Genomic DNA, 16,705 nt, shown 5'->3' on the forward strand with positions numbered 1-16,705 from the left:
GAAAATGTCTGTTCATGTTTGGGTTCCCAGGGAAAAGGTTTGGTTAGCAAGGACTTGGGCAGATCAAATTTATGGCGTGCACATTGCAGAGAAGTGGGGAATATTCTGTGTGCAGTGGCCAGTGAGACCCAAGGATCCTCATAATGTCTTAGTTATTGACCAGAAACCCTTTGCACAGCTCTTTGTCTGAGTAAGGGATTTTCCTCCTTGGGATGTCTTGTCTTGGGTAGGGTACTTCCTTGACCAATTGTTGGCTTTTCTATGGAACCCTTAATGCTGTCACTGAGCTAAAAGAGTAAACAGTAGGTGAATCAGCATCGGAGCTCGCCTCATCTTTGAACACAACAAAAGATTGTCCACCTATTGAATAAGAATACAATTACAAGGCAATGTAAGTCTCTTGAGGTTCTGGTTGAGGACTTGTGAAATGTAGGAGGGTAGCCTAGCTCAGTAAACTGAGGCATAGTGGTCATCCGGGTACTATTGTTGATTTTCCCTGGAGAGGACAAGTATTAACTTTTTATTTTTATTTTTTTATTTTTTTTAAAGATTTTATTTATTTATTTGAGAGAGAGAATGAGAGAGAGATAGCACGAGAGGGAAGAGGGCCAGAGGGAGAAGCAGACTCCCCGCTGAGCAGGGAGCCCGATGTGGGACTCGATCCTGGGACTCCAGGATCATGACCTGAGCCGAAGGCAGTCGCTTAACCAACTGAGCCACCCAGGCTCCCGACAAGTATTAACTTTTGATTTAAAGAGACACCAAAGAGGGGCACCTGGCTGGCTCAGTTGGTGGAGTGTGCGACTCTTGATTTTGGGGTTGTAAGTTCAAGCCCCATGCTGAGTGTAGAGTTTACTTAAAAATAAAATCTTAAAAAAATAGACACCAAAGAGAACACAACATGGATCCACAACTGTAAAACACATGATCTCGGTAGGCCTTGAAGATGGAATAGTACTTGAGTTTAATCCTAATGCGGAGCAGGCAGTGACTAATTGTAGCCCTGGGGTCCTAAACAAATCTGTATTCCTGCCCACTGGGTTTTTCAACGAGAGGATTAAGAGTGTCATAAAGACTGGGACAAGGTATGAGGCTCCTTTCTCTTTAAGGTGTTTGATTCTTAGTTTTATTCCTTCTTTTATTGCCTTGTCTTAGAGGCTATTAGGCAGGTTTGGGTAGAGATTGAACCTTGATGGGTTTAGCTCCAGTAGAGATCAGTAGAATTTTTGCTGATAAAAGACTTTCAATCTGCCTGGTTTACACACAGAAGTACTCATAAATCATTATCGGAATGAGCCAGGATCTTATTATGAATAAGGAAGTCCCCTGGGACGAAACCGGAAGGAAGGGGCCGTCAGGGAAAGCATTTCATATGGCAGTTCCCTTCACACAGTAAATCCCTTGCTATTAAGTTAATGAGTGTGGTGTTCCCTGGTTAAAGTTTTGAGGCTGATGGTTATGGGCTGGGGCCTGGGGAAGGCATGATGAGGATAAATGTGGGACTGGAGTAGTTTGAAGGCTCCAAGGAAAAGATTGTGCAAATGTGGTCAGCTTTAAGATTGTTACTATCCTGCCCATACCAGTAAAACATTTGTAAGGTTGTTCTTTAATTTTTAGAGAAATGTTTCCTTGTGGGTTTAAGAGTAGAATGAGAAACTGAACACCTTCACTGATATCTTCATTGTTCATTTCTTAGTTCTAGAACTTTTTTCAAAATATTCAGCAGGGTTGGGAGGTCTGGCCTTGGGGCTCTTTCCCATTCTACTTTTGCTGGCACGTTATCGCTCCTCTATTTCTGGTTCAAGGCCATTCACAAAAAGTAAGAGAGCGAGCAGGGTCACATCTGCTTCAGGATCAACTCCTGCATGCTGTTGATAGGTATTAACCTACTCCTGAGGTCTCCATCACACTTCTCCTTTTCTGGCTTGAAAAACGGAACCAAAGCACAATCTGTTTTCACAGGAAAGACAGAGGATAGCCTCCAAAAGACCCTGACCAACTCTATAGCTTTCCTAAACCAGTTCGGTTCCCTGTGCAACTGAAGGCCTATTTAGTCACCACTGGGGGTCTTCCCATTCTGACTTTTTCATTGAACTCCTTGCATCTGACGTTCCGACTCACATAGGAATGAATTGGAATATATGTGGCTGCTCTGGGCTCTAAGTTCCTCAAATGAGCCTAAATTCCTCTAATGTTTTCTCTCTGTTGTCTAGGCCCTGCAGAGTCTGTGATGATGGTTTTCAGCTGAGAATGAAATAAGAGCTTAACATCTACCATAAGAGGTTTTCTCTGTTTCGCAGGAGGTTTACTTTAAAGAGGTAAGTGAGCTCTGGGGTACCTGGCTGGCCGGGAAGGAGGGGGAAGTGGGTCAGAGGAAGAGATAGAGGGGTAGCAGGACATGGAGGAGCATAGCATGCGGGAAGAGGATAGTAGGCTTAAATTGTGGTTTGGGGGGAATCTGAAAGATTTAACTTGTTCACATTTTTCTTTTGCTTTGGCCAAGCAATCCATTAAGGGAGTAATTTTGCAATCCAGTTTCTTTTGGATGCTTCCTCGTGCTAATAAAAAATAACGAAGACCATTGGATGCTTGGAATTATGTTGCCTTTACATTCTAAGGCACCTCTTGAGTAAATAATTTTGTTCATATCAAAACTCCCTCGTGGTGGCCACTGTAATTCTAAATTATCCTTGGTGAAATGATGCTATTTGGAAAGATAAGTGCACAAATTTGGGTATAGCCTAAATACATGTAAGAAGCAAAAGTCTGGCCCAAGGAAGGCATGGACTGAGGTTAATACTGAGACAGAGCCACGAGAGCCTGGAAATGGTCAGTCAAGAGTCACTTGTGCATCCTGTGGCTCAGAGCTCCCAACGTCACAGCTAGACCTTCTCCATCTGCAACTCTGATGAATTTATACTTCCCAGCAGATGGTTTATGTGGAGAGATCTTTGTTGAACCTCAAAACAAGTCTGAGGAAAGTTCTCATAAGTGGCCCAAGAAAAAATTTGTCCCTGGGCCAGGTTAGGGACATACTTATTGGGACCCACATCTATCCTTGCCACTGTCAACCTGGCTCTTACAGATGCACAACCAAAAATGAGCAGGATGGAAATAGACAAGGAGTAGTGTCGTTTGTAATAAGGCAGATACCGACCGAGGAGAAAAGATTTTCCAGTATGGTCAGATAATCAAAGGATTCCTGAAAGGGGTTCCTTATTCCTGGAGACAAACAGACCCTGTATTTGGGGAGCTCAGGCCCAAGGCAAGACTTACATCTCTCACTGCCGTGGTCTAAAAGACTCCTGAGGGGCTCGAGGGCCTCAGAGGAGCATCCTTTCTGAGTCAGGGTCTTGACCGCAGTGGCGAGGAGGTCTCGGCAGGCCTCATAATCGAATGCCGCTTCCCAAAAACAGTGTCAAAACAATTTTGTGAGAGTGCAAAGCTGAGTTTGTTCTGATCGCAGGAAGGGAAAACACAACTCTGCCTAGTCATAGTAACGTCTGTACTGGGGGGCCACATCGGGATATTTATGAAGGGTTGGGTCTATTTTATGGCAGCTTTTCCAGTGAGGGGCTTGATTGGGACTGGGCACAAATCACAATACAGTAGGTGGGTATCGGTGGACGGCACAAGGTGAGGGTTTTGAGGCAAGGGTTTCAAAGAGTCTTAGAGAATAAAAAGTGCTTAGATGCAGTCTATTGAAAAGTTGCAAAGTTCGTTGAAAAGGTTACTTCTTGTGGCGCCTGGGTGGTTCCATCTGTTGAGCATCTGCCTTTGACTCAGGCCATGATCCCAGGATCCTCCTGCTCAGCATGGAGCCTGTTTGTCCCTCTCCCTCCGCTCCTCCCCCATCTCCTGCTCTCTCTCTCTCAAATAAATAAATAAAATCTTGAAAAGAAAAGGTTACTTCTTGAGGGGCGCCTGACTGGCTCAGCTGGTAAAACGTGCAACTCTTGGTCTCAGGGTCATGTGCGTTCAAGCCCCACATTGGGTGTAGAGATTATTAAGAAAAAAAAAAAAAGGTCACTTCTTGGAATTTCTGCAAAAAACAATAGTTGTTTACAACTTTTCTCACCCCAGGCAAGAGTTTCCTACCCTCGAAAACTCATGTCAACGTCAACAGTAAGCCGAGTGCAGGTGGTTTTTATTTTCCTGTGTACTGATGCAAAGAAGTATTATGTTTGTTTATTACCACATCCCCTTACCCCATCAAATCACTCTGGTTTATACTCATTGTGACAGTGCTGGGAGTAATTAGACCCTCCAGAGGTGGAGACATCTCCTCCCCACCTCTACTCCCCTCTTCTCTCATACTCTTGTATTTGCCATTCACCCCCCACCCCCAGAGCCTTGTGTTCCCAACAGGAACCTTGAAAACCCTATATTTCTTCATAGCTAACAGTCCTTTCATGCGCTCAGATCATCAGTGAGTGTGATACAGAGCCTGCCCTGTCTTCTGTAGTCACGTGCCCCACAGTCCTTATATTTGGACATCAGATTTCACTTATGACGGTGGTTGTTGGCTCATAGCATTTCTGGCCCATGCTGTCTCATGTCTTAACAATTAGTACTGTAGACTGACCAGCCGAACCAGCCCTCCTAGAATGTTGCCATGAAAACTCTGCTGGCTGTATGGTTGGTCTTGCCCTTTGACAACCGCCAGAAAAACTGCAGGTAACCATTAGGTGAGGGACAAGGCCCTTACAAAGGCAAGCTTCAAATCCACGACTTCTTCAAGCTTTTGCACTCCGTAATTATTTATCACGTTCATTTTAGAATCCTAGAATATTAAAAAGTTTTCTCGGGCCTGGGAGATGAGAGCTCCGGAATGTCTTCTGTCCCCAGCCCTCCTCCGTTTCATGATTGAGGTACTAGCACCTTCCCCATGCACTCACTTCCCTCCTGCTTCTCCTTGGTGCCTTCGGTGTCATCTTGCAGGACTGCCACACTGGGTACCCACCCCACTGGGCCCACACTTTCTCCTAGCCTTTGCCAGTGCTGGTTCTCTGCCCAGATTCTGCTATCTTGGAGGTGAGAAGTCAGCCCAACCCAGGAGCGCTCAGAGCCTTTCAGCTCATGTTAGCTGGTCTGATTTTAAGCTCCACCACACCTAAGGCCAACCTGAGTGTCTGCCCTTCAATGATTATAGCAGTTTTAGGCCTTAAAATGTAGCTTTGCTCTATCTACTTTTCAAATCCTTCTTTTTCAGATTTTTTTTTCTTAGTAATCTCTGTGCCCAACCTGGGGCTCAAACTCACAACCCTGAGATCAGGAGTCACATGCTCCACTGACTGAGCCAGCCAGGTGCCCCCTTTCTTTGTTTTCTACCTTTATCAAAACATTTTTGTTGTGAAAAATAACACAATTAAAGGAAAATGCATAAAATATAATTATTATGAAGCGCTTTCATTAACTACCATCTAGAAAAAAGTAGGGTTTTACCAGCATCCCAGAAGCCCCCACTATATCCCTTCCCAAATACAACCCTGTTCTTTCTAAATGTAACTACTGGCTTTTTATGGTAATTACTTCAGTGCTTTTTTTGGTAATTTTGTTCCTTTATAGTTAATTACTTTTCATTGCTTACTCCCAGCTTCCCTCTTCCCTTCCTCTCTTTCTGTCTTTCTTTCTCTCTCTCTTTCTTTCTTATTGAAGTATAATGACATACAATGTTATACAAGTTTTGGTGTACAACGCGTTGATTTTTCTCCAACCTCTGATAACGGATATCCGATTTAGAAAAATCCTTTTAATCGTAGTTTGCTAAAAGTTTTTTTTTTTTTTGTAATGATGATTGGAGTTGAATTTTATGAAATTTTTTTCTGTTTATTGAGCAGTCATATTATTTTCCTCCTTCAAATTTACTTATATGGTGAACTATTTTGACTTTCCAATGTTGAAGCATCCTTGTGTTTCTAGAATAAGATCAACTTAGTTGTATCTGTTTCCTGTTACTTCTGTAACAAATTCCCAAATACCCAGTGTCTTAAAATACCACACCTTTATTATCTTACAATTCTTGAGGTCAGAAATCCAAAGTGGGTCTTGTGGGCTAAATCAAGGTGTTGGTAGAGCTGCAGTTCTTCTGGAGGCTCTAGGGGAGAATATGTTTCCTTGCCTTTTCCTGTTTCTAGAGGCTAGTGAGTTCCTTGGCTGGTGGTCCCTTCCTCCATCTTCAAAGCCTATCACTCCAATCTCTGCTTCCATGGGTACGTCTCTCTGACTCTGACCCTCCTGCTTCCCTCTTACGAGGACTCTTGTGATTACATTGGGCTTTGCAAAGTCCCTTTTGACTTGTAAGATGACATTGTCACAAGGTTTTGAGGATTAGGAACGAAACATCTTTTGGAGCTATTATACTGTCTACCACATTGGTTATAATGTATTTTCCTTTTTATATGTTTCTTGATACAGTATTTTATTTAGAATTTTTGTATCTATGTTCATGAGTGAGATTTGGCTAAATTTTCTCTTCTGAAACTATCCTCATTGGCTTTTGGTATCATAGTTAAGCTAGCCGTATAAATGAATTGGAGTGTATACCATTTTTTTTCTATTCTCCAAAGCGTTTGTATATATATAGTAAGCATTATTTTTCCCTTAGCTATTCAAAGTTTTTAAACTTTGATTCAATTTATTTAAAAATTATAGGACTTAAAATTTCTATTTCTTCCTAGATCAATTTTCAATAAGTTGTATTTTTCTAGGACTACATTCATTTCATCTAACTTCTTGCATTTTCAACATAAATTATTCATAAAATTCTCTTAGTATCTTTTTAGTGTTTATAGAATGTATAGTGATACCTGCTTTTTTCATTGCTGGCATTAGTTATTTATGCATTCTCTCTCTTTTTAATTTTTTTCTCTCTTTTTCATTGTCTTGATAATTTCTAAGGATTTATCAGTTTTATTGGTCTTTTCAAAGACCCAGCTTTTGGTTTTGTTGATCTTCTCTATGGCACATTCTTTTCTGTTTCTTTAAGGCAGTTACCCTTATTATTTCATTTATTTTACTGCATTTGGGTTTCTTTTGTACTTCTTTTTTTGTTAAGATTTATTTATTAGAGAGAGAGAGGGTGCAATTAGCGGGGGAGGGGCAGAGGGAGGGGGAGAGAGAGAATGCTAAGCAGACTCCACGCAGAGTGCAGAGCCCGATGTAGGGCTTGATCTCATGACCCTGAGATCACGACCTGAGCCAAAACCAAGAGTCAGATGCTTAACCAATTGCGCCACGTAGTTGCCTCTTCTTTTGGACTTCTATAAGGGTTAGGATAGGATAGGTTCAGTTGAGACAACAAACAATCCTGAAAAAAACATCTCAAGGATTTCTACAACATAGTTTATGTCTCAATCATTCTACCTGTTCCGTCCAGGTTGGCTGGCTTCTTCTTCGCATCGTCTTTACCCTGGGGCTTGAGCAGCAGAACAGCCACTGTCTAGAACACTGACAGTCATCATAGCCGAGGGAAACTGAGACAGTGTGGTGAACTCGATGTTGAATCTTAAACCTTTTGTCTAGATGTGACACATCACACTCCTGTATGCATTCCATTGACTAGAGCAAGAAATAGGGCTAAGCCTGATGTGGATGCCCAGAGTTGGGTTAGTGAATTTTTGTGAATAATAATATAGTATCCCATGTCTTCTTTTTCTAACTTTTTGAGAATGAATCTTAGCTCATGAATTTTTTATCTTTCTTACTTTGTAATATATATGCATTTAAGGCTATACACTTCCCTTTGTCACCTATATCTCATGGGAATTGATACATTAAAAACTTTGTTAACATTTGGTTCAAAATATTTTCTAACTTCCTATGTAATATATTTGACCTATGTGTTATTTAGAAGTGTTTCTTTGGCGCCTGGGTGGCTTAGTCGTTAAGTGTCTGCCTTCCTCTCAGGTCATGATCCCAGGGTCCTGGGATCGAGTCCCACATTGGGCTCCCCGCTCAGTGGGAAGCCTGCTTCTCCCTCTCCCACTCCCCCTGCTTGTGTTCCCTCTCTCACTGTCTCTCTCTGTCAAATAAATAAATAAAATCTTTTAAAAAAATCTCTAAAAAATTAAATGTTTCTTAATTTCCAAATAAATGTGGAGTTTTCTAAGTTGTTTTTTTCTCATTGTAATTTCATTGTATCAGAGAATATATTTTATATAATTTTAAGTCTTAGACTTCTTTTAGACCTCACTTTAAACCACATGATCTTGTGAAGAGGACCTCAAGCCTCATATGAGACCCTAGCCCTACCCAAAACCTTGATTTCAGCTTTGTGAGTCTCTGAGCTGTGAGCCTAATTGGTCCTTACCTGGACTTCACGTCTACACAACTGTGAGAAAATAAATGGGTATTGTTTTAAGCTGCTGAGATTGTAGTAATTTATTACATAGGAATAGAAAACTAATACAGTGTTTCTTGCTAGTGGATAAATCACTCTTTTTTTTTTTTTTTGTCCCAAGGTGTCTTCTCGTGTTTACATGTGAAGGAGATTTTTAGCTGGTTGTAGAATTTTAGACTAGCAGTTTACTTTTAGCCTTTCAAGATACTACACTGTTTTCTGGTTTCCACTGTTGCTGTTGAGAAGTCAGTTGTCTGTCTGGCTGTTGCTCCTCTGCCCGTCTTTAATTTTTTTCTTTTTGTTTTGTTTTCTGCAGATTTATTTTAATGTGTCAAGAATAGATTTCTTATAATTAGTTTTGCTTGGGATTTGTTATTCTTTGTGATTCTGAACTTAAAGTCTTTCATCAGTTGTGGAAAATTATTTTATCTCTTCAAATATTATCTCAGCTCATTCTCTCTTCTCCTGGGACTCCAACTAAATAAAAGTAAGATCCTCTCACTGTATTCTCTGTGTCTCCTACCCTGGCTTTTGGATTTTCTATGTTTTCTCTCTTTATTTTAGATCGTTTCCTCTGCCGTATTATCTTTTCTTTTCTTTTCTTTTTAAGATTTATGTATTTATTTTAGAGAGAGAGCATGCAAGCAAGGGGAGCGACAGAAAGAGAGGAAGAGATCCCTCAAGCAGACTCCCCACTGAGCACGGAGCCCAATGCTGGCTTTATCCCAGGACCCTGAGATCATGACCTGAGCCTAAATCAAGAGTCGGACGCTCAACCGACTGAGCCACCCAGGCGCCCCATCCTCTGCCATATTTTCTAATTCATTGACTCTCTCTTCTCATGCATCTAAATTGTTGAACCCATCTCTGGAGTTTTTAACATCTCTTACTGTATTTCTGCATTCTCAAATTCTATTTGATTCTTTAAATAATCTGCCATTTTATCACAGAGAGAAATCTTCCTTGACTTCCCACATCCTCACCACAGGCCTGTTCGCATGCCCCCACCACATGTGCTCACATGGCAACCTGGGCTCTAACAGGCACTTACTATATTATCTTACATTCTCTCCCCAACTAGACTGAGAGTATCTTGAGGATGATGGATATCATTTACTCTGTATCTCCAGCATTTAACACTGTACTGGAATAATAGCAGTCACTCAGTGTGGTGAACTTTAACTACAACAACCTCCCTGACCACCTAACCCTGCCCCCATATAAGAAGATGGAAAACCTTCAGGAAAGTCTCCACAACTCACAACTGTTTGTGTGAGGAGATTCTCCTAAAGAGGGAATGCTAAGAGATGCTCATTTCTGCATCCAGGCTGATGAGGGGGAAAAGCGGAAAGCAAAACAGACTCAGAAATAAGAGGCTGAGGAGACCTCAGGTGAGTAAGTCTCAGAATGAGCACAAGTTATAGGGCAAACTCAACTTTTCCAGGCTGTGGAATTGGCTGGGTCTAATCCCGTTAGACCCAGACCTCCAAGGAATGAGGGGCTCCTAGTCAACATCTGGGTGGTAGTGCTATAGTGTATCTAGAAACTCAAGGCAGAGTGGCTTTTAAAAAAGGAATGTTGTACAACCAGTATGCTGAAAATGCAGGATTTATGGGTTGTGTCCACCAGAGCCACTTTATTTTTGTCTTCCACTGCTTTTAATCCCTTCCAGTGGGGGTTAGGTTGGTCTTTTCCAAGACTGTATATAAAAATCCTGCCAAGCTCATAAATTTTTCTCGGCACCCTTAGGTAAATGTCCAGGGGTCACTTTAAGTCATAAATGCAGGCTTAAGTAAGTAATTAAAAGGGTCCAGCCCAATATACTAATCAATATATAAATCTTCACTCAAAGATAAGATTTCTCTCCCAGTCCCCCAAAGCTAGGGCCTGTGGCAGGTGGGCTGTGGGCAGCCTGGGAGGGAATTGTGTTTAGCTCCTCCTCTTTCTTATTCACTTCTTCCTCCTCTTGCTGCTGTTTCTGGCCTTTTTTTTTTTTTTTTTTAAGATTTCATTTATTTGAGATAGAGTGAGCGAGCAAGAGAGAGAGCACCAGCAGAGGGAGAGGTGGAGGGAGAGGGAGAAGCAGGCTCCCTGTGAGATGCAATGTGGGGCTCCATCCCAGGACCCTGGGATCATGACCTGAGCCAAAGGCAGATGCTTAACCAGCTGAGCCACCCAGGCACCCCTGTTTCTGGCCTTTAAGGTTGAAGGGGGGAATGGTGGAGAGGGAAGGGGGCTAGTCCTGGTAAAATGGCTTTGTGGGCCCTATACCTGGGGACCCATAGGCCATAGGTCCCCTGGCAGATATTTAAAGCTGATCTTGGGGGGTTTCTCTGAGGTCCTGGGAGACTCTCCTGCTGGGTTCCTCTGACTCAGTTTCTTCTCCTGCAGCAGGGCCCCCTGCCCCCTGCTCCCTACAGCCTCAGCTAGCACTTGTCACCCAGCCTTTCACTGCTGGGACCCCCTTGTCCTCACTGGCCACTCTTGGTTGGGCTCAACCCAGGGAGACTTACCTCTGCCTCCTCCTCACCTGGTCCCCTGGACTTCTGTCTCATTTGACCTGCACCCAGAGGGTTGAGCAGTTTTCGCCCAGGCCCTTTTCTCTCAGCCAAGTCTACTTAGTCTTCCAGAACCAGCCCACACCGGGCCATTGTCCATGCCCTGCGACAGTGACCGCAGTGATCACACCTCAAGCTGCCTGAGTGGTCTGTCCTCTTGAAGCCTCTCTCACTAGACTGAAGGGGAGGGAGCAGGTGACCCTGCACATTTCCCCAGGGAAGTCCTCCTCACAAAATCCTCCCTGAATCTCCCCTCTTCTGACTCTCTTATTCCCTCTATCTGGGTGAGGGATTCCCTGGGTCGAGGACCAAGACACAACTAACCAGATTTTGAAGATTGCCTTTGAAATCTTTGTGGTCTGCTCACACCTTGCTGTGATGCTCAATAACTATCATATCTTGGCGTTTCAATCAAAACCCCACTTAACATCCTGTTGGGCTGGTTTTTTATCAGAAGGAAACATCATTATTGTTTTTTTTCTGAATATGAAATTAAGGCATGCTTCTTATAAAATTAAACCAAAACATAAATGTAAAAGACAGTAGTAGCCCAGTGCAATTTTACCTCCCAGAGATAACTCAAAGACTTTGCTTTATATCTTTCCAGACCTTTTTTCTTTGACACACTTTGACACACTTGCACTTTTATTTATTTATTTATTTATTTATTTATTTTTTAAAGATTTTTTATTTATTTATTTGACGGAGAGATAGAAGGACTAGTAGGCAGAGAGGCATGCAGAGGGAGAAGCCGGCTCCCCGCTGAGCAGGGAGCCCGATGCGGGGCTCGATCCCAGGACCCCGGGATCGTGACCCGAGCCGAAGGCAGCCGCTTAACCGACTGAGCCACCCAGGCGCCCCTTATTTATTTTTTAAAAGAGATTTTGTTTATTTATTTGAGCGAGAGAGCACAAGTGGGGAGAAGGGCAGAAGAAGAGGGGGCAGAGAGAAGCAGACTCCCCACCGGGCAGGGAGCCCGATGCTGGGCTTGATCCCAGGACCCTGGTATCATGACCTGAGCTGAAGGCAGACACTTAACCGACTGAGCCACCCAGGTGCCCCTTGCACTTTTATTTTAATAGTGGAAATGGGATTGTACCATATATAAACTCCAGAGAGTCTTTTCCCTACTGCCATAGGATATGTAAGCCCTCCCATCCCCTATATACCTAAACCTATGTTAAAGTGGAAGAATTGATGAGAGCCTGGGCAGTTACCCTGACAGACTGAGTACCTAAATGGTCAGTTTATATATTGAATTAAACTGGGTTTTAGTCGTGTGGACTAAATTTAGTTTCCTCTCACTTCCTATCAAGATGGGTGCTTTGGAGAAAGTAAGATGAATCATAGAAAATTAAAGGGCTATATTTATTTCACATGAGGAGTACATATTAAATTCCACATTACAAATGAAATTGTTAGGTTGGAAGGTGTAGCCCTTTTCAAGGCTTTTGATCTGCATTTCCACGGTGCATCAGAGGACATTTTTCCCTATATATATTTTCACAACACTGGATATTTACATTTTTCCAAGTCTCATAGGCCAGATATAATAATTAAGCCTTTCCTTGTTTTTTAATAAGGTTGAGCAAATTTTGCATTAGGATAGGACACTTACTTATTGCCAGGGCTCCCTTTGCCCAAGTGTCCATTTTGATATCCCAATAAAATCTTAGTAAGTTTTCCCCAGGCTCAGGTTTTAAAGAATCCAGACTAAAACAAATGGGCTCCAGAGTGGACTGAAAGAGGCCTATCCCTAGTTGGCCATAGGGGAGTAAAGGCGGAAGGAGATACTTCCCAAGGGACTCCTGGAGGCCACCATCCATGCTGCTTTAGGCCTGATCTGTCACCTTCCCCATGTTCACAGAATCTAGATGACTCCCGCATACCCCCAAAGCCTCATTGCATACCTGTCCCTGTAGACACTAGTGATCACAGACCAAAGCTCTTGCCCCAAGGGAGACCGGGCTACCCATGGACCAATTAATTAGCTGTTTCAGATGGCTTGGCACTAAAAGATGGGCTCAACCAGAGCCTTCTTTCTGGGGATTTCAACTAAGAAACTTGGAAAGAATGTGCTTGTAAGCAGTGGGGATGATAAGAGAGTGAGTTGAGCCCTGGGCAAGCCCAAGCCAGGCTGAGTCAGCAGGGAGAGAAAGATGTGCAGAGTCAAGGAGCTGTTCCCCTGGACACAGGGACCTCTCCCTGGCTGGCGGCACTGCTGGCCTCCTGCAGCTAGGGATGCAGCCCCTGTGCCTGGCTCTGAGAGCCTCAGCCCTCCAGCCCTCTGCTGCCTGCCCCCTGCAGCACCTTCAGCTCTGCCCCACGCTCCCGATTACCTTGTACACGGCCCCAGCAATCACACAGATGTTGTGTATGCCCACCGCAGTTCATAGCTGTAGATAGAAGATGTTCCTGATAGACTCTGCGCTGGGCTTTTCAAGCCACCCAGAACATCAGGGGGAACGTTTTGCTTATAAAGGATAAAGGCTATGTGAGCTTTTTCAGAAACGTTTTGAGCAGATATAGAGCAAATTTATGTGGACCTTGTGAGAAAAAGAAGACAAAGTGTTTTACACTAAATTCTCTCATTGAACTTGGATGCAAGAGGGTTGTTTGCTTTAGGCCTGATCTTGGCAATCCTGGTAATATATTATTATTAATAATATTATTGTATATAATAATATATTATATCTAAAATGACCTACTTTATCCTCCACTTCCTCTGTTCTACCTCCATACAGTAGAGGATGAGCCATCAATCAGTATGGAGAGGCTCATTTAAATACTCTGGAAGGTTCTGCGAATATATGGCAATTACTAAAATATTCTTCCAGAAGGATCCATTTCTGTCATTAAAATTTTACCCTTCTTTGAAAAAGAATGCTCTACCAAAAGAAGTCCCTTTTCATTTTAATTTTCTCCATGTCAGGCGTGGTCCTTGAGTGTACCACGGGCCCTGAGAACCCTTCTCCTAGTCACTTACAAAGAATAATGAACCACTTGATGACTAAACAAAGGATTTGAGCTAATTCTTGGAGTAAACACTGGCTGGAAAAACTCCAGAAAGATTAACTACTTCTGATCGTACAGTGACTATGAATCTGAAAAGTTAAATGCCAATTAAAGTTTTATAAATTAAATCTTATTAGGAGGGCAGAAATGATCACCATAGAAAATGTCCTCTATATGAAGAGATTTTTTATAATGTGAGTAGCCAGACTGCAGTCTATAGTTTATTGCATGTGTTTAGTTAATGACCTGTATGGATCCCAGTTTCATGAGTCAACACCAGTTGCTCAGCCCAGCTCCCACCTACGGTGTGGAGCCTTCCCCTACCAGTCGGGTTCATGTTCATTCGTCTATGAACTCAGTTTTAACTTGGTCTGTGTCTTACAGTTCTACTCTTTTCAGTTTCAATATTCAATTTCTGCAAGGCTTTTTTTTTTTCTTAAAGAGATACAGTACTCAATACATTTTAAAATGTCTCTCATGCTTCTTCCCTTCTTTTCTGTTTGTTGTGATCTTCAGTATATTTGTAATAATCAGAATTCAAGATAGAGACACAGTAGGTGTCACTGATGGATAAGTGAATGAATTGTTTAACTGATCCATCACTCATCCATCCCTTCATTTACTATTAAAACTGAGGTTAGATGTTGGGTAGAGAAGGGAAAACAACTATTAATGTTGCTTAGAGAAGAGCAAAACATAATGGTGGGGGCTTGGGGGTAATATGGGAGAGAAGTCAGGAATAGGTTTGTGAATTGCCTTTTCCTACCTTTCATACTACATTTATATATGAATATATGCCATACATGGTCTCTTTCTTGGAAAACATCTTGGAATCCTGGTAAAATAAGCTTTTTTTTTTTTTTTAATTAAGCTTTCAGTTGATGAGAGAGCTAAGCTCATAGAAGGTAGGGAACATTCTCAGTGGTCAAAAATTAAGAGGGAGCTCAGTTGAGGGGAGGGGCAGAGGGAATGTTGGATGAGCTGATGTGGAGCCCACCCAACCCCAGGAGTTTACTGGTCTCAAGAACCAAGGCATTTTTTAATGGACCTGTAGCAACAAAAGAAGAGACCTTGATTAACAAAAGTAAAGAGATAGACTTGAGACTTCCACATAAAACTAGGACTCTCAAAGGGCTATACCTTTGGTGAAAGTATGAACCAAAAATGAAATGTGCAGAGACGTACAGAGAAACTATGAAGCTGTGTCTCTTAGCCTCACCTCTTGTTTGGGGAAAAAATGTTCCCCTGAGAAGTTATAATATCAGTCTGCTCTTGTTCAGGTCTAGAGTACAGTCTTACACCGCCTGGAGAAACTAGGGGCCCAGTGGGTTGAAAAATTAACTTAAAAAATGGATACCAAACAGACAGAAGCAAACATAAAATCTCTCTGAAGAAACACACCCTCCAGCCTGGCCACGCAGGATTCCCATATACAAAGCCCCACTAAAGATGAGCTCATCATCTAAAATTACAAAATGCAGGAGGATATAATCACCATGAGTGAGAGCTAAGAAATTCTCAGGAGGGAAATGGTATAGACCTGATCTTACATAGCATCAGCCTGGCATGAATATTCCACAATTAAAATCTCCAACTCATCAGAAGAATCTGTCAGTAGCTCAAACTTTCTTTTGTTTTCCCCAGACAGCTTGTTTAAGAGCACACATCACAGACTAGACCCTGCCAGATATCAGCTGAGCCATTAGCCGCTCCCCAACCCAAAGAGCAAACCAAAAAATCTGAACACTTACTGTTCCTTGACTGTCGAGTTTTTTTTCCCTCTCTCTCTCTTTTAAATCCCTTCTTGTTAACAGTCTAACCGAGTCTAGAGTCTAAGAGTCTAATTTCTCTTTAAAATAAGTGAGTATGCCATTTGCATGCAGGTATCTAAATGTCTCTGAGTTATACTTTGACAGAGTCAAATGAATAGACATAGCAGCAGGACTGGACCACAATAACTTCAGATGATAAAGTTCCCAGACTATGAAAAAAGAGTATACTTAAAATAATGAAAGACTTATCCCTAAGTATTTTATATTTTGGGATGCTGTTGTAATGATATTTTTAAAATTTCGTTTTCCAGGTATTCATTGCTAATATATGAACAGACCATTGATTATTGTGTATTGACCTGTAGCCCGTGGCCTTGCTAAATTCATTTAATTCTAGGAGCTTTTTTCTAGATTCCTTAGGATTTCCAATGTGCATGATCATGTTGTTTGTGAACAAGGCCTGTTTTACTTCTTCCTTAACAATCTGTATGCCTTGCGTATCTTTTCCTGCAGTTTCTTGAAGCTCTAGGGTAATGGTGAATAGAGAGTTGAAGGTGGATATCCTTGCTTTGTTCCTGATGTTAGGGGAAGAGCACTCAGTCTTCTACTATAAAAACATTAACTGAGGGTTTTGTTTTGTTTCGTTTTAATTTTTTATTGTTATGTTAATCACCATACATTACATCATTAGTTTTTGATGTAGTGTTCCATGATTCACTGTTTGTGCATAACACCCAGTGCTCCACGCAGAACGTGCCCTCTTTAATACCCATCACCAGGCTAACCCATCCCCCCACCCCCCTCCCCTCTAGAACCCTCAGTTTGTTTTTCAGAGTCCATCATCTCTCATGGTTCGCTCCCCCTCCGATTTACCCCCCTTCATTCTTCCCCTCCTGCTATCTTCTTCTTTTTTTTTTTTCTTAACATATATTGCATTATTTGTTTCAGAGGTACAGATCTGTGATTCAACAGTCTTGCACAGTTCACAGCGCTCACCATAGCACATACCCTCCCCAATG

At 42.1% G+C, this 16,705-nt stretch overlaps 1 protein-coding gene across 2 annotated transcripts in view; it reads left to right on the forward strand.

Moving 5' to 3' along the window:
* Positions 1-16,705, forward strand: part of MCFD2 (multiple coagulation factor deficiency 2, ER cargo receptor complex subunit) — a 39,373-nt gene that overhangs the window by 2,941 nt on the left and 19,727 nt on the right. For both annotated transcript variants that reach the window (XM_073897761.1, XM_025868881.2), the window contains one exon: positions 2,214-2,318. The gene's annotated coding sequence lies outside the window, so the exon portion shown is untranslated. The remainder of the gene's footprint in view (positions 1-2,213; positions 2,319-16,705) is intronic.

The sequence above is a fragment of the Callorhinus ursinus genome, unplaced genomic scaffold, assembly GCF_003265705.2.
Source record: "Callorhinus ursinus isolate GAN/ISIS: 27379988/994484 unplaced genomic scaffold, GSC_fseal_2.0 scaffold10, whole genome shotgun sequence".
NCBI classification, from domain to species: Eukaryota; Metazoa; Chordata; class Mammalia; order Carnivora; family Otariidae; genus Callorhinus; species Callorhinus ursinus.